The 22,814-nt window shown below is 40.3% G+C and overlaps 1 pseudogene; it reads left to right on the forward strand.

Annotated features, from left to right (window-relative positions):
- The first annotated feature begins 11,027 nt into the window (after positions 1-11,027).
- LOC120224322 lies at positions 11,028-12,461 on the forward strand (annotated as a pseudogene).
- The last annotated feature ends 10,353 nt before the right edge of the window (positions 12,462-22,814 follow it).

Genomic DNA, 22,814 nt, shown 5'->3' on the forward strand with positions numbered 1-22,814 from the left:
AAGCAAATCCATTTTGACTAATAAAGGAGTAATTCTCTAAATAAGCAAGATGGTTTTTCTTAAATGAGAATCTAATTGTGAAATCCTATATCCTTAAATTTAGCAAATTACTAGCATAGACATTTCTAAGCCTATGCAACTTGGATCAGATTTCTCATCATAAGAAAAAGGAATAATTTCTCTATCATCAGAATTTGAAATGAGCTGCAAGAACACAGACCTCAGCTGGCAATCACCTCTCGAAGTAAACAAACCCATATGCTGGGACCTGGAAGATTTGGGTCTTCCATGACTTCCACCATCCTCCCTATGTGCACCCAACACCCACCAACAAATCACTTTCAGAATCTTACTGGCCTTTCTGTCTCCCCTTTATTGGGGACAAGGAATGGCTCCTGTCCTTAATGAAATTTTCTTCCTCCAATTCCAGAGACAAAACACTAGTGCACATATTTTCATGTAGAGCAGGTAGTCAGGTGTGACTGATCGACTCCTCCAGCCCTCAAACCAGAACTGCATAAATTGACACACACTAAGAGAGAAAATTAGCATGAAACGTCTGGGTCTCTCCACTCAGAAATGTATCAATTAAGAATTAGTTTACTGGTTCTAAACAAATAACTTAGAGCAGTATATCTTACAAAGGCAGATCCCACCACTCCCTCCTGGGGGAGATGCTTTTGTCCCTTGGCATACAGTTGGCCAAAGAACTGATCAATATTCTGGCTGCATCCTTTGAATTGTTGCAAACATTATCAGCCCATTTCTGTCTTTTTATTAGAGCCACAGGACAAAGCCTTTCTTCAAACTAGTAGAGTCACCTATAGACTGCCTTGCAATGCAGTATGTGGATGACAAAAGTCTAACAAAGGGGAGATTTGCGTAATGAAAATGAGCAACAGAGACCAGAGAGGAGTTTGAAAACATGAAAAGGCCATGTACACATTTCATTGCCTTAAAGCTTTTGGACATACGTGTATCTTAGACTTTTCAAAACAACTTACTTTGATCAGACCCTCAAGCCAAATTGTATTCTCAGCTGTTTGTTCTCTCTTAGATATACATTTGTTGAATAAAAGCAAAATGAGTACTTACTGGGGCGCCTGGGTGGCTTAGTCAGTTAAGCGACCGACTTTCGCTTAGGTCATGATCTCGCAGCTCGTGGGTTCGAGCCCCGCGTCGGGCTCTGTGCTGACTGCCAGCTCAGAGCCTGGAGCCTGTTTCAGAGTCTGTGACTCCCTCTCTCTCTGACCCTCCCCTGCTCATGCTCTCTCTATCCTAGAAATAAATAAAAATATTTAAAAAAAAATGAGTACTTACTGTATGCAAGGCACTAACCGTATTAGATGCTGGGGACAGGCTCATGATATAGTCATGACTCAGGAAGGTCCTCATCAATCAGAGGACACAGTTATTTACGTAAGAAAAAGCAATGCCTTGTGGTAAAGGTTCTGATAAAATCAAGTGCTGGAGCTTTGGCAATGCAGAGAAGGAGTAACTAGTTCATTCCTACAGGAGGTACCGTTTACACTGACAGCCAGGAGAGATGAATCCCCTGCAGTGAGTGGGAGCAGGGAGGTAGAGGTGAGGACGAGAGCCTGAAGAGTGCATCAGGAGAAGGCAGTAGCATGGATGAAGTCTTGCAAGTGAGAGACAGCATGCCCTATTATTGGACCTGATCAGCTCCTGATCCTCAAAAGACTGAGGAGAATGCAGTGAGAAAGTGGAGAAGCTGCAAGAGAAGAAGATGGAAGAATAAGAAAACAGATTGTGGGGGTGCCTGGGTGGCTCAGTCAGTTAAGCGTCTGACTTCAGCTCAGGTCATGATCTCATGGGTTCGTGTGCTAACAGCTAGCTCAGAGCCTAGAGCCTGTCTTCGGATTCTGTGTCTCCCTCTCTCTCTGACCCTCCCCTGCTCATGCTGTCTCTATCTCTCTCTCAAAAATAAATAAATACATTAAAAAAAATAAAACAGATTGTGAAGCATTTAGGACTGGACCCAAAAGTCAAAGAAAAGTGGGGCTGATTGGATTGTTGCTCCCAATTGTTTACTCCCTTCATGTTACAGAGAGAGGACTGAAAAAAATTAATATTATGAAATGAGAGAGGAAAGATCACAACCAACAGCACGGAATTACAAACAATTATAAGATAATTTTATGAAAAGCTATTTGCCAATAAACTGGGCAATCTGGAAGAAATGGACAACTTCCTAGAAACATATAAACTACACAGACTGAAACAGGAAGAAACAGAAAATTTGAACAGACCCATAATCAGCAAAGAAATGTAATCAATAATCAAAAATTTCCCAACAAAAGTCCAGAGCCAGATGGCTTCCCAGAGGAATTCTACTAAACATTTAAATAAGAATTGAGGGTGTCTGGGTGGCTCAGTCTGTTAAGTGTACAACTTTGGCTCGGGTCATGATCTCATGATTTGTGGGTGCTGATAGCTCAGAGACTGGAGCGTGCTTCAGATTCTGTGACTCTCTCTCTCTCTCTGCCCCTCCTATGCTAGTGCTCCATTTCTCTCTGTCTCTCAAAAATAAAAAATAAAAACGTTAAAAATATTAAGAAGGGGGCACCTGGGTGGTTCAGTCAGTTAAGCGTTGACTTCACCTCAGGTCATGATCTCACTGCTGGTGAGTTTGAGCCCCACGTCAGACTCTGTACTGACAGCTCAGAGCCCAGAGCCTGCTTCCAATTCCATTTCTCCCTCTCTCTGCCCTTCCCCTGTTCACACTCTTTCTCTCTCTCAAAAATAAATAAACATTTTAAAAAATTAAGAAGAATTGATAACTGGGGTACCCAGGTGACTCTGTCAGTTAAGCATCCGACCCTTTTTAAAGATTGATTGATTGAAAGGGAGTGCGAATGGGGAAGGGACAGAGAGAGAAGGAAAGAGAGAGAATTCCAAACAGACTCCACACAGTCAATGTGGAGCCCAATGCAGGGCTTGAACCCAGAAACCCACCGTGAGATCAACCGTGAGATTTTGACTTAAGCCAAAATCAAGTGTTGGATGTTCAACTGCCTGAGCCACCCTGGCACCCCTAGCGTCCAATTCTTGATTTTGGTTCAGGTCATGATCTCATTGTTAGTGAGACTGAGCCACATTGGACTGCACACTGACAGGGTGGAGCCTGCTTAGGATTCTTTCTCTCCCTCTTTCTCTGCTTCTCCCCCACTCATGCACATGCATGTATACACATGCACGCAGGTGCTCTCTCTCTCTCAAAATACATAAACATTTTTTAAAAAAATAAGAGTTAATACCTATTTTTCAACTGTTCCAAAAAAATAGAAATGGAAGGAAAACTTCCAAACCCTTTCTATGAGGCCAGATTCTGATTCCAAAATCAGACAAAGACCTCACTAAAAAGGATAATTACAGGCCAATCTCCCTGATGAACATGGGATGCAAAAATTCTCAACAAGATACTAGCAAATCCAATCCAACAATACATTAAAAGAATTATTTACCATGATCAAGTGGGACTTATCCCTGGGCTGCAAGAGTAGTTCAGTATTTGCAAATCAATCAACATGATACACCACATGAATAAAAGAAAGGATAATAACCATATGATCCTCTAAATAGATGCAGAAAAAGCATTTGACAAAGTACACCATCCTTCTTGATAAAAACCCTCAACAAAGTAGTGATAAAGGCCATATACAAAAGACCTACAGCTAGCATCATCCTCAATGGGGAAAAAACAGTCAGGAACAAGACAGGGATGTCCACTCTCAGCATTGTTATTTAACATAGTACTGGAAGTCTTAGCCTCAGCAATCAGAGAACAAAAAGAAATAAAAGGCATCCAAATTGGCAAGGAAGAAATAAAACTTTCAGTATTCAAAGACAACATGATATTCTATATAGAAAACCCAAAAGACTCCACCAAAGAATTGCTAGAACTGATACACAAATTCAGCAAAGTTGCAGGGTACAAAATCAATGTACAGAAATCTGTTGCATTTCTCAACACCAATAACGAAGCAGCAGAAAGAGAAATCAAGGAATTGATACCATTTACAACTGGACCAAAAACCATAAGATACCTAGGAATAAACCTAACCAAAGAGACAAAAGATCTGTACTCTGAAAACTCTAGAACACACAGGAAAGAAATTGAGGAAGGCATAAAGAAATGGAAATGCATTCCATTCTCATGGATTGGAAGAACAAACACTGTTAAAATGTCTATATTACCCAAAGCAAGCTATATATATAATGCAATCCCTATCAAAATACCACCATCATTTTTCACAGAGCTAGAAAAAACAATCCTAAAATTGTATGGAACCACAAAAGACCCCAAATAGCCAAAGCAATCCTGAAAAAGAAAAACAAAGCTGGAGGCATCACAATTCCAGACTTTAAGCTATATTTTAAATTTATAGCAATCAACACAGTGTGGTCCTTGCACAAAAACAGGCACATAGATCAATGGAACAGAGCAGAAAACCCAGAAATGGAACCATAATTATATGACCAACTAATCTTTGACAAAGCAGGAAAGAATATTGAATGGAAAAAAAAAAAAACAGTCACTTCAACAAATGGTGTTGGGAAAACTGGACAGCAACATGCAGAAGAATGAAACTGGATCACTTTTGTACACCATACATAAAAACAAATTCAAAATGGATGAAATACCTACGTGTGAAACAGGAAACCATAAAAATCCTAAAGGAGAAAGAACATAGGCAGCAACTTTTTACTAGACACATTGCTGGAAACCATCTTTATCCCTTGATTAGTCAATCGACATTTGGGCTCTTTCCATAGGTTGGCTATTGTTGATAATGCTGCCATAAACACTGGAGTACATGTACCCCTTCAAATCTGTATTTTTATATCCTTTGTGTAAATATCTCCTAGTGCAATTGCTGGATCATAGGATAGTTCCATTTTTGGAACTTTATGAGGAGCCTCCATACTGTTTTCTAAGGTGGTTGTACCAACAGTGCAAGAGGTTCCCATTTCTCTACATCCTCATCTGTTGTTTCTTATGTTGTTAATTTTAGCCATTCTGACAGCTGTGAGGTGATATCTCATTGCGGTTTTGATTTGTACTTCCCTGATGATGAACAATGTTGAGTATCTTTTCATGTGTCTGTTGGCCATCTGGATGTCTTCTTTGGAAAAATATCTGTTCAGGTCCTCTGTCCATTTTTAATCAGATTGTTTGGTTGTTTGGGTTTGGTTTGGGTTTTTTGGTTTCAGTTATATAAATTCTTCATATATTTTGGATATTAACCCCTTATCAGATATATCATTTGCAAATATCTCCTCCCATTCAGTAGGTTGCTTTTTTGTTTTGTTGATGGTTTCCTTTGCTTTGCAAAAGATATTTAAAGCTTTTGATTTTGATGTAATCCCAATAGTTTATTTTTGCTTTTATTTCTCTTACCTTAGGAGACATATCCAGAAAAATGTTGCTATGGCTGATGTCAGGGAAATTACTACCTGTGTTTTCTTTCTTTCTTTTTTTTTTTTTAGGATTTTTATTTATTTTTTTTAATGTTTTTTTTTTTTTATTTATTTCTAGGAGAGAGAGAGAGAGACAGCGTGAGCAGGGGAGGGTCAGAGAGAGAGGGAGTCACAGACTGAAACAGGCTCCAGGCTCCGAACTCACAAACCGTGAGATCATGACCCAAGTGAAAGTCGGACGCTTAACTGACTAAGCCACCCAGGCGCCCCTTAGGATTTTTAAAAGGGGCACTTCAGTGGCTCAGTCAGTTGGGCGTCCAACTCTTGATTTCAGCTCAGGTCCTGATCTCACAGTCCGTCGGTTTGAGCCTTGTGTTGGGCTCTGTGCTGACAATGCAGAGCCTGCTTGGAATTCTCTCTCTCCCTCATTCTCTGCCCCTCCCCCTGATCGTGTGCACACTCCCTCTCTCTCTCAAAATAATATTTTTTTAAATCTTTAAAGATTAAAAAAAATTAAGTAATCTCTACACTCAATGTGTGGCTCAAACTGACAACCCCAAGATCAAGAGTCACGTGTTTTACTAACTGAGCCAGACAGGCATCCCCTTCCTGTGTTTTCTTCTAGAATTTCTATGGTTTCAGGTCTCACATGTAGGCCTTCATTTTGAGCTTATTTTTGTGTGTGGTGTTAAAAAGTGGTCAAGTTTCATTCTTTTACATATAGCCATCCAGTTTTCCCAGCACCATTTAGTAATGAGACTATCTTTTCCCCAAAATAGAATCAGGTTTTATTAGCCTGACATAATTTCAGGGTTTGAGGTATCAGGCATTTTGGATATTTGTTGATACTTCTCTCCCTAGGACAGTGTGTAGAAAGGCACTACCCATGTTTACCCAGCTCACCCTGCTTTCTTCTATGGCTCCATTACTGACCAATTCTTGTTACCAATTGACACTTGTGTTTCCACAAAGCTTTTGAAGACAATTCCCTACCTCAAGGCTATAAAGCTCTCCCAAGTGAGATGTTTCAATCCAGAAAGGTTGAATAGGCCATTGCAGCTTTTAAAAACAATCTGCAAGTGAAGTGATGCTTTAAAAAAATTAAAATTTGGCTGGCTCTTGTTATAAAGCCAATTGTAGTACTACAATGCTGGCACACTGATTTTCATGTGGGATTTTACCTCCATGACAGAGGATTAGGGGAAATTTCACAGCTGTCTGAACAATCTTTAATCTTCCAAATGAACCACAAATTAATAAATCATTCTGTTAGTGATGTATTCACCTTTACATCTCCCCAACTTATCCCTAATTGAGTAGGCAGTTTCAAGATAAAATTGCATGGTACAATAAAATGTAAGCACAAGCATGTAAATAAATATCACCCTAGATCACCATTCTTGTCAAACTTACCCTGTCTCCATTTACCCATACATTTACTGCTCTACAGGTTACTGCATCAAAGTAGCAACGTTCAATAGGCAGTTACTTTAGAATCACCTGATAGGGTGGGAATGGCAGTATCTTGCAACTTTCTACATCCTAACTGGAAGGGGAAGTCCTTCCATATTTACTTAAAATCCTTGATTGGCTTATTAGTATTTCTGCTACAACTGACACATAATTTCCAGCATAAATTGCTGTTTTTCTTTTGAAATATCTGTACTCCTCAGATGTCTGGTTATTTTGACCTATGAACCCATATTCCCATAGAGGTACTAGCTGCTTGGCCTCATATCTACAGGTAATGGCTGAAGGCCAGACCCTAATCTGGGTCAACTCCAGAGTTCAAGGAAAGCAGCAAGGGGGAATACTCCCTATATGCAAGTTCTTATGCAAGGTTCTAACTATATTATATGCTGGCGATAGGATGGCAAAAGAGTCACCTGTTCACTCTTACCCCACTGAGCAAATTCTCAGACTAGGGGTACACCTTTGAACCCTTAGAGTAGTGGCACTTGGAGAAGGCAGTCACTATGCAGGGAGCAGGGTGATTGCCCAAGGTTAGACAGTGCACCTTGTCTCAGCCACTCAGCACCCCAGGAACACCTAGTCTCTACTTAAATTACTTCCATAGTCCCTCCCAACCATGGTTTTGTCTCACTTGATTATGCCCCTCAAGAGAAGTCTTGCATTTGCTATTTCCAAGAGCTCTGAAAATGTTCCAGTCTGAAACTATTTCTTAAACTAATTTCCTAGTTTGGGGCTATCAGACCACAGAATATAAATTCAGACTGAAAACTACCCTGAGGAAAGGCGATGATTTATTCCCATGGATATATTTGTAGGTATATATGTGTGTGCATGGGCGGGGGGTAGTATGTGCATTCCCCTCCCTCCACTCAAAGTTCAGACAAGAGTAGACAAGCTTCGTTTTCTACCTCAGCTGATGGATGGCTTTGCTTTCTATTCCACTGTGGCCCTCTCAGGGTCCCAAGTTTATACAAGGTTCTTAGTTCCAGTTCCCCATTTTATCTGCTCCCAGACCCTTTTCTCTGGACCTGAGAAGTTACTGGGAATTCTCTCTTCCTCTTCTAGGAGAAACAGTGTCAGCAGCTGCTGACCATGTGGAACTATAGGTCTAGCTCTGATTTTGGCCTTGAAGTATTTTCAAGGCCAAACTATGAATTTAAAATGATACTTGCCTCATACGGGTGCTTGGGTGGCTCACTTGGTTAAGGGTCCAACTCTTGGTTTTGGATCAGGTCATGATCTCATAGTTCATGAGATCGAGCCCTGTGTCAAGCTCCACACTGCACTTAACAATTCTCTCTCCCTCTCTCTGCCCCTCCCTTGCTCTCACTCTCTCTCTCTCTCTCTCTCTCTCTTAAAATAAATAAACATTAAAAAATAAAAAGAGTTTAAAAAATGATACTTGCCTTCTAAACAAGAATAAACTTTTAAAAAGGGGAGGGGGCCCACAGGGCACCTGGGTAGCCCAGTTGGCTAAACGTTCAGCTTTGGCTCAGGTCATGATCTCACGGTTTGTGAGTTCAAGCCCTACATCAGGCTCTGCACTGGTGGTGCAAAGCCTGCTTGGAATTCTCTCTCCCTCTCTCTCTCTGCCCTCTCCCCATTTGTGTTCTCTCTCTCTCTCTCTCTCTCTCTCTCAAAATAACTAAACTTTTAAAAATAAGATGAAATAAAATAAAGGGGTGCAGGGTTGGCTGGCTCAGCCAGAAGAGCATGTGATTCTTGATCTCAGAGTTGTGAGTTCGAGCCCCATTTTGGATGTGGTAGAGATTACGTAAAAACTAACCTTCTAAAAATTTTTATTTATTTATTTTGAGGAAGATAAAGAGAGGGAGAGAGAGAACCCCACACAGGTTCTGCCCTGTCAGTGCAGAGCCTGAAGTAGGACTCAATCTCATGAATTGTGAGATCATGACCTGAGCAGATATCAAGAGTTGAACGCTTAACCAACTGAGCCACCCAGGTGCTTCCCCAAAAGTAAATAAACTTTAAAAAACAAAAGATGCTTGCCTTATTATATCCAGCACTTCTAGGTGTTCTATCACAGAAGGGCTTTCAGATTATCCAAACTGCCACATGGGCCAAATTGGAGGTTCTATGGGAGCCTAAAAAACATATAAACATGAACATGTCCATGCTCCAGCCTCAGAGAGTCCCAGCCTTGCATCCAGCCAGGGGCCAGGACCGGGTACATTTTGGGTTTTGGGTTTTTGTTTGTTTGCTTTTTAATTTTTTTTAATGTTTATTTATTTTTGAGAAAGAAAGACAGAGCACGAGTGGGGCAAAGGCAGAGACAGACACTGAATCTGAAACAGGCTCCAGGCTCTGAGCTGTCAGCACAGAGCCCAATGCAAAGCTCGACTTCGGGAATGGTAAGATCATGACCTGAGCCAAAATCAGACATTTAACTGAATGAGACACCCAAATGGCCCAGGACCATAGGTATTTTGAAGATGCCCCACACTCCAAGTGAGTCTGATAGGTGTCTCCCTTAAAAACCACTGGAACAGAAAATAACAAGCCTGGATCATTATAGCATGTAAGGAGACTGTTAATATTTTGTTGGAAAATAATCTCTGCCTATTTTTCAAAGGAAATAAACCTTTATTGCATCTACAAAGATAAAATGTTTTTGCTACAGATGATTGCCTCTGTAGGTTAGTTCTGTAGTAGTAGTTTATAACTAATTGGATGCAGAAGAGTTTGTTGTAATTATGTATTATTATGTAGTGGACAATTCCATTTTCAGAAAAGATAATAAAAAATAGATGTCATGTTTCATACATGAAAACTTTCCTTGGCCAAAATTTTGCTGAGCTCTGAAAACATTTTAAAATTTTTGCATCATTTGCTTTGGCCTATCAGTATGCTGAAAACCAGTATCAGAGATTTTGACCTTTGGCAGTTTTGTAGCTGAATAGATGATAATTCAGCAATTTTTAATTGTGTCACTGATAAGATAACTGAATAAGTAAATGAAAATTTTCCAGTGCCAAGTACAGCTATCTAGTTTGCAGTTCTCACCAAAACCCATTAAATCCAAATGGATATAATGTCCATTATGAATACTGTACATAATATTGTACAGAATTTGTCCAGAATGTACAAGCTAAATTTTTCAAGTCACCTATTAGAATTAGAATTACTGTGGACACAACATTTGCTTTATGTAAAGGTGATAAAAATAGAAAGTTTTAAAATTAGCTTTCTGCAAATGTCTTAGTTGTCAAAAAATATTAGAAAATAAATGCAGGGGGGCGCCTGGGTGGCTCAGTTGGTAGAGCATGTGGCTCTTGATCTTGGGGTTGTGAGTTTCAGCTCCACCTTGGGTGTAGAGATTACTTTGAAAAAAAAAAAAAAAGAAAATCTTGGGATGTCTGGGTGGCTCAATCAGTTAAGCATCTGACTTTGGTTCAGGTCACGATCTCACAGTTTGTGGGTTTGAGCCCCGTGTCAGGTTCTGTGCTAACAGCTCAGAGTCTGGAACCTACCTCACATTCTGTGTTTCCCTCAGTTTCTGCCCCTCCCCCACTCATGCTCTGTATCTCTCTCTGTCTCTCTCTCTCTCTCTCTCTCAAAAATAAACATTAAAAATTTTTAAAGTTTAAAAAATCTTAAGTAAGAATTTTCTTCTCAGTTATTTTGACAACCCTTATTATGGTATTTAAGTGTCTCCTTGTCCAACTTGAACCAATCAAAAGTCTATATTCCATATACCATGATACGTTTTTTTTTAAGATTTTATTTTTAAGTAATCCCTATGCTCAACATGGGACTCAAACTCACAACACCAACATCAAGGGTCACACACTCTACTGACTGAGCCAGCCAGGCACCTCCTAATAAGTTTTATATGAGGTATCTCATTCCTTGCAAGAACCCCCTGCTCATACTATCTACATTTTACAAATGAGAAATGAAGTAACGTGCAAGATTGCACAACTTATAGGTGCTAGAGTATTGATTTGAACCCTAGAGCTTTTATGTTTAAGAAAACTGCAGTGGCTCTCAAAAAAAAAAAAAAAAAAAAACCAACTAAAAAGCATCCATATAGAAGCAACATCTCGTATCCTTCTTGAACCTCTGTCAGGTTCAGCCTACTTGCCTCCACCATGTCTATCAGGGTGACCCAGAAGTCCAATAAGGTATCCACCTCCAGCCCCCGGTGCCTTCAGCAGCTGCTCATACAGGAGTGCACCTGGTGCCTACATCAACTCTTCGGCCTTCTCCTGTAGCAACAGCAGCTTCTGGGGTGGCCCTGGTGCCAGCATGAGTATGGGGGCTACAGCAGGGCCAAGGGTATGGGGCACATCATGCCTGTCTCAGTGAACCAGAGCCTACTGAGCCTCCTTAAGCTGGAGGTAGACCCCGATATCCAGGCTGTGAGCGCCCAGAAGGAGCAAATCAAGACCCTCAACAAGCTTGCCTCCTTCATTGACAAGGTGCAGCACCTGGAGCAGCAGAACAAAATTCTGGAGACCAAGTGGAGCCTCCTACAGCAGCAGAAAACAGGTCAGAGCAATACGGACAACATGTTCAAGAGCTGCATCAACAACCCTGAGTGGCAACCAGACACATTGGGCCAGGGGAAGCTGAAGCTGGAGGTGGAGCTTGACAACATGCAGGGACTGGTGGAGGACTTCAAGAATAAGTACAAAGAGATCAAAGAGTATGCAGACATGGAGAATGAAAATGTCCTAATGAAGAAGGATGCAGACGAAGCTTACATGAACAAGGCAGAGCTGGAATCTCGCCTGGAAGGGCTAACCAACAAGATCAGCTTCTTAAAGCAGCTGTAAGAAGAGGATATCCATGAGCTACACCTTCAGATCTCAGACATGTCCGTGGTCCTGTCCACAGACAACAGCTGTTCCCTGAAACTGGAAAGCATTATGGCCAAGGTCAAGGTTCAGTATGAGGACACTGCCCGCCGCAGCCCAGCTGAGGCCTAGACCACATATCAGATCCAGTACGAGGAGCTGCAGATATTGGCTGGGAAGCACAGGGATGACTGCCATCACACAAAGATGGTGATTTCCAAGATGGACCAGAACATCAGTCAACTCCAGGCTGAGATTGGGGGCATCAAAGGTCAGAGGCTTTCCTGGAGGCTGCCACTGCTGATGCAGAGCAGCATGGGGAGCTGGCTGTTAAGGACACTAATGCCAAGCTGGCCGAGGTGGAGGCTGCCCTGCAGCAAGCCAAGCAGGATATGGTGTGGCAGCTGCAGGAGTACCAGGAGCTCATGAATGTTAAGCGGGCCCCGGACATCGAGATTGCCACCTATACTGCAAGCTGTTGCAGGGCTAGGAGACCCAGCTGAAGTGTGGGATGCAGAACATGATTACTCAGGTGGGCTGAGCTCAGTCTACAGAGGTCTCAGGAGCCCTGGCCTCAACTACAGCCTGGGCTCTTTCCAGGCCAGCTTCAGCTGTGGCAGGGCCCCAGTTTCTTCATCAGAGTCAGCTCTTCCAAGGCTGTGGTTGTCAAGAAAGACCCACGATGGGAAGCTGATGTGCAAATCATCTGATGTCCTGTCCAAGTGAACAGTCACTGTGGTCCCTCCCAGCCTCCTTACTCCTGAGGCTGCCATAGAGCCTTTGGGGGAAGAGGCTGTGCAGGGGAGCATCAGGAACAGGAGATCCACCTAAGGCTCACCCCAGCACTGAGCCTACCCTTGGGGTAGTCTGCTGCCCTGGGCACCCCCTCTTGCCCATGCCCCCAAGTAAAAGCCAATTCAGGTGTCTTTTCCCAAACAAAGCCTCAGACGGCTCTTCCAACGCCCCCTAAAATTTTTTTAAATAAATACATAAAATAAAAACCAAAAAAACAAAAACACACAGTTAACGAACTTAAAGAACAACCTGGGATCACAATGTTTAACATCAAGTTTCATTGGCTTGACCCTTCCAAATATATCCTAAATCCAACAACCTCTCACTTCCACTGTCTCTCACTGGGATATTGCAATCAGGGACCTCAGAGGTTCACATGGCACAGTGTGGTCTTGGGATCAGCAGTATGAGCATCACCTGGGAACTGGTTAGATGCAGATTCTCCAACCCCCTCTGTCACCCCAGACCTGATTACTCAGAAACTCTGGGGGATGTGAGTGGTGAGCTGCATTTTTTTTTTTTTTTTTTTGGTGAGCTGCATTTTAACAAGCCCACCAGAGGCCTCTAGTACATATTCAAGTTTAACGACTAGCTTAACAGAAAGGATGGAGTAGTCTGTTCTTCCGACAGTTTTGCCAGCCTACCCAGTCTTTACGGAACCATCCATCTCTTAAGAGCCACTCTTCTATCTTTACCGAATGAAATTTTACCTTCAAGACCACAGTAATCTTCTTCAGTTCTTCTCAAGTATGTTTTTACTTCAACAGCTGAACTGGATCTGCACAAATCCAAAACCTCAGATTTCCTGTGACCCTGATCATTTCCAAGGCTTCATGTACCAGTCTATGCACAGAATTCTTTTTTCTTAAGTTTATTTACTTACTTTGAGAGAGAGAGAGAGAGCGAGAGAGTGAGCACAAGTCAGGGAGGGGCAGAGAGAAAGGAAGAGAGAGAATCTGCAGCAGGCTCCACCTGTCAGCACAGAGCCCAACATGGGGCTTGATCTCACAAATCATGACCTGGGCCTAAATCAAGAGTCAGATCCTTAACCGACTGAGCCACCCAGGTGCCCCTGCACAGAATTCTTTATACTGAAGCAGAGTTTAACAACGAAAATAGTGAAAAAGGACTTCTCTTCTCTGCTTATGCCCCTCAATAAACATTAAAGGTGACTACAATTAAAGGACTGAAAATTTCAACTCCATGTATGTCAATAATATCTCAATACAGTTGGAAGAAATGTTTTAAATATCAAGTCCAGGCAAGGATATGGAGCAACTAGAGCTCTCTCACATTGCTGTTAGGAATGTACATTGGTACATCCACTTTGGGAAAATATTTCACAACAAATACTAAAGATAGAGATATGTCCATTCTATGACCCAGTAATTCTATACATGGACATATACCCAACCTAAGTGACTGATTATGTCTACCAGCACATACATATACATACAAGAATGTTCATAGCATTTATAATAGCCAAACACTGGAAACACCCAAATGTCCATCAAGTATACAACAGATAATTTGTGGAATACTGCAAATAACCTGATTTTAATTTAAAAAATAACCTGCTTTTGCCACTTACAACGATATTGATGTCTTAAAGGTGTAATGTTGAGTGAAGGAAAGCAGACACAAAAGAGTATATATGATTCCATTTTTTTTAATGTTTTATTTATTTCTGAGAGGGAGAGAGAAAGAGAGAGAGAGGGAGGGAGAGAGAGACAGCGTGAGCAGGGGAGGGTCAGAGAGAGAGGGAGATACAGAATCTGAAACAGGCTACAGGCTCTGAGCTGTCAGCACAGAGCCCAACGCAGGGCTCGAACCCACAAACCGTGAGATCATGACCTGAGCCAAAGTCGGACGCTTAACCAACTGAACCACCCAGGCGCCCCGTATGATTCCATTTTTATGAAGTTAAGAAAACAGACAAAAACTAATGTGTGGTGATAGAAGAAACTTAGAAGAGTGATTACTTCTTAGAGAGTGGACTGGGAAGGGGATGAGGAAGATGTGGGATGCCGGTATGTTCTTTATCTTGAGCTTCATGGTAGTAGACATATGTAAAAAGTAATCAAGCTCAATCCTTAAGATTTGTGCACTTGACTATACACGATTAACAACTCAAAATAAAGGAAAAACATTAAATTAATGAAGAATATTAAAAGGGATCTGAATCATAAGTACAGCAACAGCCCTAAGAGTCAGCTTTCCTCTGCTCTCTAGTTCACTAACCAGACCCCCAAACTCTCTCTGACATCCAGCACACAGTGTTTCCTTTCTCTCTCCCTTCTTCCAGCCTTAATCCCAGGTTTGACTTGGCTTTTCACTAAATCTTTTCCTCTTGCTCACCACCTTTCAGATCCATCTCTTTATAAGTCTATCTTGCGCTCCCAATTCTGCGTCGTGAAAGATCTCAAATAGGATAGCAAAGACAAAATATTCTTTGCTAGAGAGCGATGGGGAGAGAAGTAGAGAATGCTCATCCAGTCATGTATCTTTTCTTCTCACACACTCTTGGTTATGAAGTTAATTAAACTTTCCTAGGGAAAAGGCACCACTGAATAATTATTACTCTTTAATAATAGTGGATACCCATAAAAACAACAGACTCTTCATTTAAAATGCAGTAAGCTTGACCTTGCTCTTAGCAGTATTACTAGCCTATAGCAGGAATTCCATGCAGCATGCTTTTTTGCTGAAGATTATAAAGGTGAAATTGGGAAACAGCAGGGCTTCTGGAGAATGGCAGAAAAGCTAAATTGCAATTTCCTAAAATATGAATATTGGCAGCACATGTCAACTTTAAAAGGAAATGGTCATGGGCACAAAGCACAGAAATAATCAATAGCATTTCCCTGGTGTAAGTAGCTAATGTTAAATTTATACAGTCTCTGACCATTTTTTTTTCTCAACCTAGGATCTGAGAATACCTGAGGTTCAGCAGATATATTCTCAAAGATCTGCAGTAACTTATCCCTTTAGAAAAGGCCCATAGGAGGCTACAGGGGGCTAGGAGGATGGGGAATGAGAAGATATTATTTAACGGTTTCAGAGTTTCTACTTGGGATGATGAAAAAGTTATAGAAATAGTGATGATGGTTATATACCATTGTGACTACACTTAATGCCAGTGAATTGTACACTTTAAAATGGTTGAAACAGGACACCTGGGTGACTCAGTCAATTAAGTGGCCAACTCTTGTTTTCAGCTCAGGTCATGGTCTCACAGCTGGTTAGTTCGAGCCTCGCATCAGGCTCTGCATTGACTGTGGCACTTGCTTGGATTCTGTCTTTCTCTCTCTCAAAATAAATAAAGTTTTTAAAAAAAGAATTTAAAATGGTTGAAACTGTAATTTTTATGTTATATATATTTTACCACAGTTTTTAAAAAGACAGGTCTGTGGGGACTTCTAATTTCCAGTAATATGGCATATTTGCTATCCTGAAATTTTTCCTAGGACAAAAATACATAAAATGTTAGAAAAGTATTTTAAATATTTCATAAATGCATGGTTGAAGTAGTGGAAAGTAGTGTAAATCCTCAGAGGTTTAAAAAAATTTTTAAGATGAGGGGCACCTGGCTGGCTCAGTCAGAAGAGCAAGCAACTCTTGATCTAGGCATCATGAGTTCAAGCCTGATGTTGGGCATAGAGATTACTTAAAAATAAAATTAAAAAAAGTTCAGGATGAGAAAAATGTGAATTTAGTGAGGGGGCTAAGCTCTAAAACTAGTGGCTGCCCTGATGTCATCTGCTGACCTATTTTAACGGGCCTTCAGTAGGGACAGAATATAATGCCCAGAGATGTGGAAACTGGACCTCAGTGAGTAAACTAGACATAACCAATCATACCCAGAGTGTTACCTTAAAGAAGAAACTTGTCCCTCTTGGCCTTCACTATAGATAGAGAAAAAAGAGAATCTCTCATGATTTTTTTTTCCCTTAAATTTGTTTTTAATGTTTATTTATTCTTGAGAGAAAGGGCAACAGAGCATGAAATGGGGGGAGGGGGTGCAGAGAAGGAGACACAGAATCCAAAGCAGGCTCCAAGCTCTGAGCTGTCAGCACAGAGCCCAACGTGGGGCTCAAACCCATGAATGATGAGATCATGACGTGATCCAAAGTTGGATGCTTAATCAACTGAGCCACCCAAGTGCCCCTCTCATGAAATTTTCTGATTACAAACTGGCCTCCAGCAGCTTTGGAGCCTATAAGTTTTGATAATTCCTGTTGCTCCCAGATTACGCTTCTTGTCCAACCATCTTTTTTTTAATGTGAAAAATCATAGTAGATAATTTTTTTAGGTACAACTTCCCTAATTCATTCACCTGTTGTTCATATGACATATTTTCCAGATCCCACCAGCAGTCTTCCTTTGGGTACTTTTTGGTTTGTTCTAGTATCCTCTTAAGGAATCATGGCCACAATGGGAAATAGTAACACAGATTTGGCTCAACCTTTACAGAGTAGAATAGAACTATTACTGCTTGTGATTGGTGTAATACTTATCTACTTCTGGATAACAAGTAACTCTAAAACTTAGTGGCCTGAAACATTTATGATTTCACGGTTTCTGTGGGTCAGGAATCTGTGTGCAGCTCAGCTGGGTCCTCAGGCTCAGGGTCTCTCACAAGTTGACAGTCAAGTCATCAGCTGGATGGCAGTCATCTCAAGGCTCAGTGGTGGGAGGCTCTGCTTCCAAACTCACTCATGAGCTGTGGAGAGTATTCAGTTTCTTTGGGCTGTTGGTCTAAAGGCCTCAGTTCCTCACTAGCTGTTGTCCAGAAGCTGCCCTCAGTTCCTTGCCTCTCAGTAAAACAGCTTGTAACACAGTAGCTTGCCTCATTAGAGTAAGCAAGTGAGAAGAGCCAGAGAGAGAGAGAATAAGGAAGATGGAAGTCATGATCTTTCATAACCTAATCGTGGAAATGATGCCCCCTCATTTTTGCAGTATTCTGTTTGTCAGAAGCACATCACTAGGCCTAGCCCCCACACAAAAGGAGGGTATTACACAAGACCCGATTACCGAGAGGCAATGATCATTGGGAGCCATCTCAGAAGCAGCCTACCACAACTGGACACCACACTTCTAATCCATCTAATTGGGACTTTAAAAAGCTGTACATTAATGATTTGGATTTAAGTAAACCATCAGGTTAGTGGGGCTCTTAGGAACTTGGCAAAAGTAAATGTCAGTCCCCTCTGGAGGAACTTACCTTAAACTTAGTCATTAATTACTTCCACCAGGTAGAATTCCAACAAACAGGAGTTTTCAATTAAAAAAAAAAACACACTACCATGAGCAATAATTAGCAGATACAAAGGATGAGAACTGCTGACATTATAGATACACAATATATAATAAGTGTGTTTAATATGTAGAATTGAAAATATAGCTAAGGAAGAGAAAGCAAAAAAAAAAAAAGGAAACCAAATTTGAAACAAAAATATAATACCTAGAAATTAAAAATTAAAAACAAAATAACTAAAGTTGGAAAATCAACAGACTGGTCAGAACAACAGATTAAACACAACTGAAGTAAGAAATAATGAACTGAGGGGCATCCGGTTGGCTCAGTCAGTTGAGCGTCCAACACCTGACTTCAGCTCAGGTCATGATCTCATGGTTCATGTGTTCTAGCCCCATGTCAGGCTCTGGGATGACAACATGGAAACTGCTTGGGATTCTCTCTCTCTCCCTCTCTCTCTCTCTTTCTGCCCCTCCCCTGCTGAAGTGCATTCTCTCTCTATCAAAATAAATAAATAAATAAGCTTAAAAAAATAATGAACTGAAAGGTGAATTTCAAGAAACTACTTAGAATGCAGGAAGATAAAGAATGGGAAATATTAAAGAGAGGGGAAAAGACATGGAGGATAAAGAAGCAATTACATCTAACTGGACTTTCAAAATGAGGAAGGGAAAAAAAAACAAGGGAAAAAGAACATTCAAAGTAAGAATGGTTAAGAATTTGTCATGTTTGATAAAGATGACAAATCCTAAAATTCAACAAGCTGAATAGTGCTGGGTAGCACTGGGGTTGAGTGTTTGTAAAGTGCTTTTCCAGGCTCCTTTAGCAGGTGGCTTCCTCCTGGATTCCACCAATAAGAGGCACTGGTACCTAATCATAAGTAGGAAAAGGGTAATAGCAGGAATTCTCTTCTCATACTTGCTCGCTTCCTTTTTCTCCTTCTGGCCATAAGCCCTTAGCCACATTTCTTCCAACCATCCAGCCCAACCATTCATGGGATGGTGGCCCCCTCGGCCACCCCCCCAAGGCTCTGGTAGCATAACCGCCTCCCTTTGGAGTCTTGAACCCTAGGGATATGCTAGCTACTTTATGCTTTCTAATCTCCCAGCTACCTCGCCTGTGTTCCTCTTTCGACCTTCCAATATATGTGTAGCCAATTCTCTTATAAAATCCTCTGCTTTGAAGTACCTAGCATGGTTTCTGTTTTCCTGCCTGGACTCTGACCCATATGCCAACAGATTGCAAGCAAGTTAAATAAAAAGAAATGGACATCTAGACATACCAACGTAGACCACTAGAAGGAAGACAGATTACCTAAAACAAGAGACAGTTAAACTGCCACCAGACTTCTCAACAGCAATAATGGAAACCAGAAAGTAAATAACATTCTCAAAATGTTGAGTGAAAACAACTTTCAATGTAGAATATGCCCTATGAAACTACCATCTAAAATAAGAGGGAAATCAAGATATTTTCAGACAAGCTCTATTTTCAGAGCCTGCTGTGTTAAGTAACATGGATGCACTGAAGTTTATTTAAACTTTGGAACTTGGGATTTGGGATTTTGTTTCCTACTGGGCTTTGCCTTTGGAAGTCCAAATGGCTGAAGCAGAGCAAAAGATAATACTCCAGAATATGCTTCTTCAGCACATTATTTTAAACTAGTTTTTTTTAAAGAAGCAGTAGATACAGAAGGTCTGAAAATGAACAGAAGTTACCCTTTGAAAGGAACAGTTACAAGGCAAATCTCCATTTGTAGGGTTGTCTCCCTCTCTGTACCAGGAAGAGGAGGATAACTCTCAGTCTCTAGAAACTCTTATCAGTGCAGGAGGCAACAACTTAAATCTGCTTAACAACCTTACCCTTGTTTATTGTGCTTTTCCTGGTAACCTCCCATAAGTGGCTCCTCCCACCAACATCTTTTGTCTTTAGCTGAAGATGATATTTAAAATGGTAGCCTGGTTCAGCTGCAGACTAGCCAAAGCTGATGGCATCATTTCAAAGAACTTCTGACCAGAGAGGATCATAGATGTGAGATGTTTGTCTAAATAAATTGAAAAATAGCAAAAAATAAAAATAAATAATAAAGTGGTAGCCTCACTTTTCCTGGGTCTTCCCCATATTATTAGGAGGTATACATATTATTAAGCTTCTGTTTGCTTTTCTCCCATTAATCTTTTATTACGGGGGGGAGGGGGGCTCTTAGCCAAGCACCTAGAAGGGTAGAGGGAAAATTATTTTTCCTCCCCTACATGGCCAAATGCCTACTTCAACATCATTTCTGGAATCTCTAAAAATTGGCACAACCAGTGATCATATGACAGAGTATGTATCATCATATATAATTAGAGAAACAATGTCAATAATATGAATAAGGTGTGTCACTTGAGTGTATTGAAAATATTTTAATATTCACTTTCTTTTTTATTTATTTTCTTTATTTTTTTTAACATTTATTTTTGAGAGACAGAGCATGAGCAGAGGAGGGGTAGAGAGAGAGGGAAACAGATTCCAAAGCAGGCTCCAGGCTCTGAACTGTCAGCATAGAACCTATCAAGCCTATCTCAGGGCCTGAACCCACGAACTGTGAGATCATGACCTGAACCAAAGCCTGACATTTAACTGACTGAGCCACCCAGGTGCCCCAATATTCACTTTAAAACATACAAAGATTCTAAAATAACTTGAGGTGAAAAGATATTTTATGTGCTTTCTAAGTTTAAATCCATCACTTGATTAACAAATGTATACCCATTACTGAAGAGTAAAATGCCGTGATAATTATAATTTTTAAAGCTATTAAGCTTTTGCTAGGTTATGCTGTAGCAACAAACTCTAAAATAAAGAATTGTATTTAGTTTTTTCTTCTTCACTTCCACTTTGGTTATAAACCTTACCAGAAAAAGGATCACTAAGGAATTCTTCACATCTTGCAAGGGTAAATTAATGGCAGAAAGTCAGTTTGCCATCTCAAAATTTCAAAGCAGGAAAAATTCCAAAGTCCTGTTCAACAGCATCCTTGATAAATCATCTTCAATTTATATATAAAAAGAATATAAAGTATAAGAAGAATAAAGAAAGTATTAAAGCAAAACAAGATCTCAATACCACATTTTATCAAATTTCAAAATTTGATAAAATAGACTTCTTAAAAAAGCTTTAAGGAGAGAATTCCTTATTGTTCTATGCCTATAGAAGCTAAAAGTTAAAGAAAAATCTATTGACAATATTACTATAGACCACAGGTCAGTATGCTTTTTCTTTTAAGGACCAGATAACATTTTAGGCTTTGCAGGCCATTAGGTGTCTGTCATAACCATTCAACTTTGTTGTGGTGCAAAACTGCCAGGGATAATACGCACACAGAGGAGGATGGCTGTATTCCAATAAAACTTTATTTACAAAACAGGCAGTGGGCTGGATTTGAATCTCAAGCCATAATTTGACATCTCCTACAAGATACTATAAACTATTTTCATTAGTTGAAGGTGAAGAATTTTTTTGTATTTGCTAAAGCTATAAATGCTAGTTTTTAAGTTCCTTCTAAAAAATTTAAGTTCCTGGGGCGCCTGGGTGGCTTAGTCGGTTAAGCGTCTGACTTTCGCTTAGGTCATGATCTCGCGGTCCGTGGGTTCGAGCCCCGTGTCGGGCTCTGTGCTGACTGGCAGCTCAGAGCCTGGAGCCTGTTTCAGTCTGAGACTCCCTCTCTCTCTGACCCTCCCCTGCTCGCGCTGTCTCTCTCTCTCTCTCCTAGAAATAAATAAAACATTAAAAAAAAATTAAGTTCCTTCTAAAACCTTCTAAAAAAGTTCTCGAAAAATTCCTTCAATAGTATTCTGCTCTATATGGAAAGGCCATGATGTTGTTAAATGTTCTACTTTATCTAGGACATCAGATATTTGGATATGCAGAAACAACTACAGGTCATATTTAAATCTAATGATATGATAGATTAATAATTAATTAAACTCTGCTGCTATTCGGTCATTCAGAGACTGCTGAAGTCTCACGTAGCTATCAGCATAATACATTCTGACTGAAGACCTACTTATAGGATGGAAAATCAGTTTTAAAATGTGTCAACTATTATTAATGATAGAACAAACATGCTAAAGGCTGAGAGTGATTTAGGAATCATATGTATACAACGTTTTGTTTAAACACACTTTAATACCCTAATCAGAAAGCAGTTATCACTGTCTATAAGCAGTAGGATACTGGGCCACTTCCTCATGCTTCAGCCAAAGACAGAAGTACACGATGTCCAAAGATTTTGGAACTGCCTTGTCATACATTCAACAAGATGTTGAAACAAGATGGAATAGCAGCCACTACATGTTTAAAAACCATATCCTAAACAAAACCAAACTAATATGCTTTTTAGATGAAAACAATATATCTTATTAAAACTGTTTGCAGAGAAAGTACTTTGCTTGCTGGAACCTGACAAAGAAGTAACCAAATCGATGCTTTCAGAGTACAAGTACTTCTTAGATGATAGCTGCTAAAAAGACTCTCTTCTCCAGAAAGATGCAGACACTCATGTACATAAAATGAAAATGAAATGCAGATGGAAAAACCTAGATGACTGGTTTCTTGAAAGCCAATTATATTGCTCTATTTGTTCATTTTTAGAACCAAGGTGTGTAAGGACAAACGTTATTTACATGACTGTAAACAGCAATTGCAGGCAAAAAAATCTACATATATGAGGAATAAAACAAGTGAAGACAGCACTTTCAGAATAGATTCAGAAAATATTTTCTTCAACTGGTACTAGAAACTTCCATTTGTGGGACTGCTTCAACCAAACTGCACCATCTTCGGAAACCATACCAAGACTAAGATTTAAAATGGAGAAGTCTTTACCTCAGTTGGTTCCTATTAAATAGAAAGGGAAGGCTTCATAATTGTGTAGCAGCATCAATACTAGCAGTATCCCATAATGGCAGCACTAACCAAACATTATGTGCTATGATACCCTCCATAGGTGAAAGTGAACATCTACTTATGTGGTAGATAATGCG

This window comes from Hyaena hyaena, unplaced genomic scaffold (assembly GCF_003009895.1).
Source record: "Hyaena hyaena isolate Hyena2069 unplaced genomic scaffold, ASM300989v1 scaffold_1158, whole genome shotgun sequence".
NCBI classification, from domain to species: domain Eukaryota; kingdom Metazoa; phylum Chordata; class Mammalia; order Carnivora; family Hyaenidae; genus Hyaena; species Hyaena hyaena.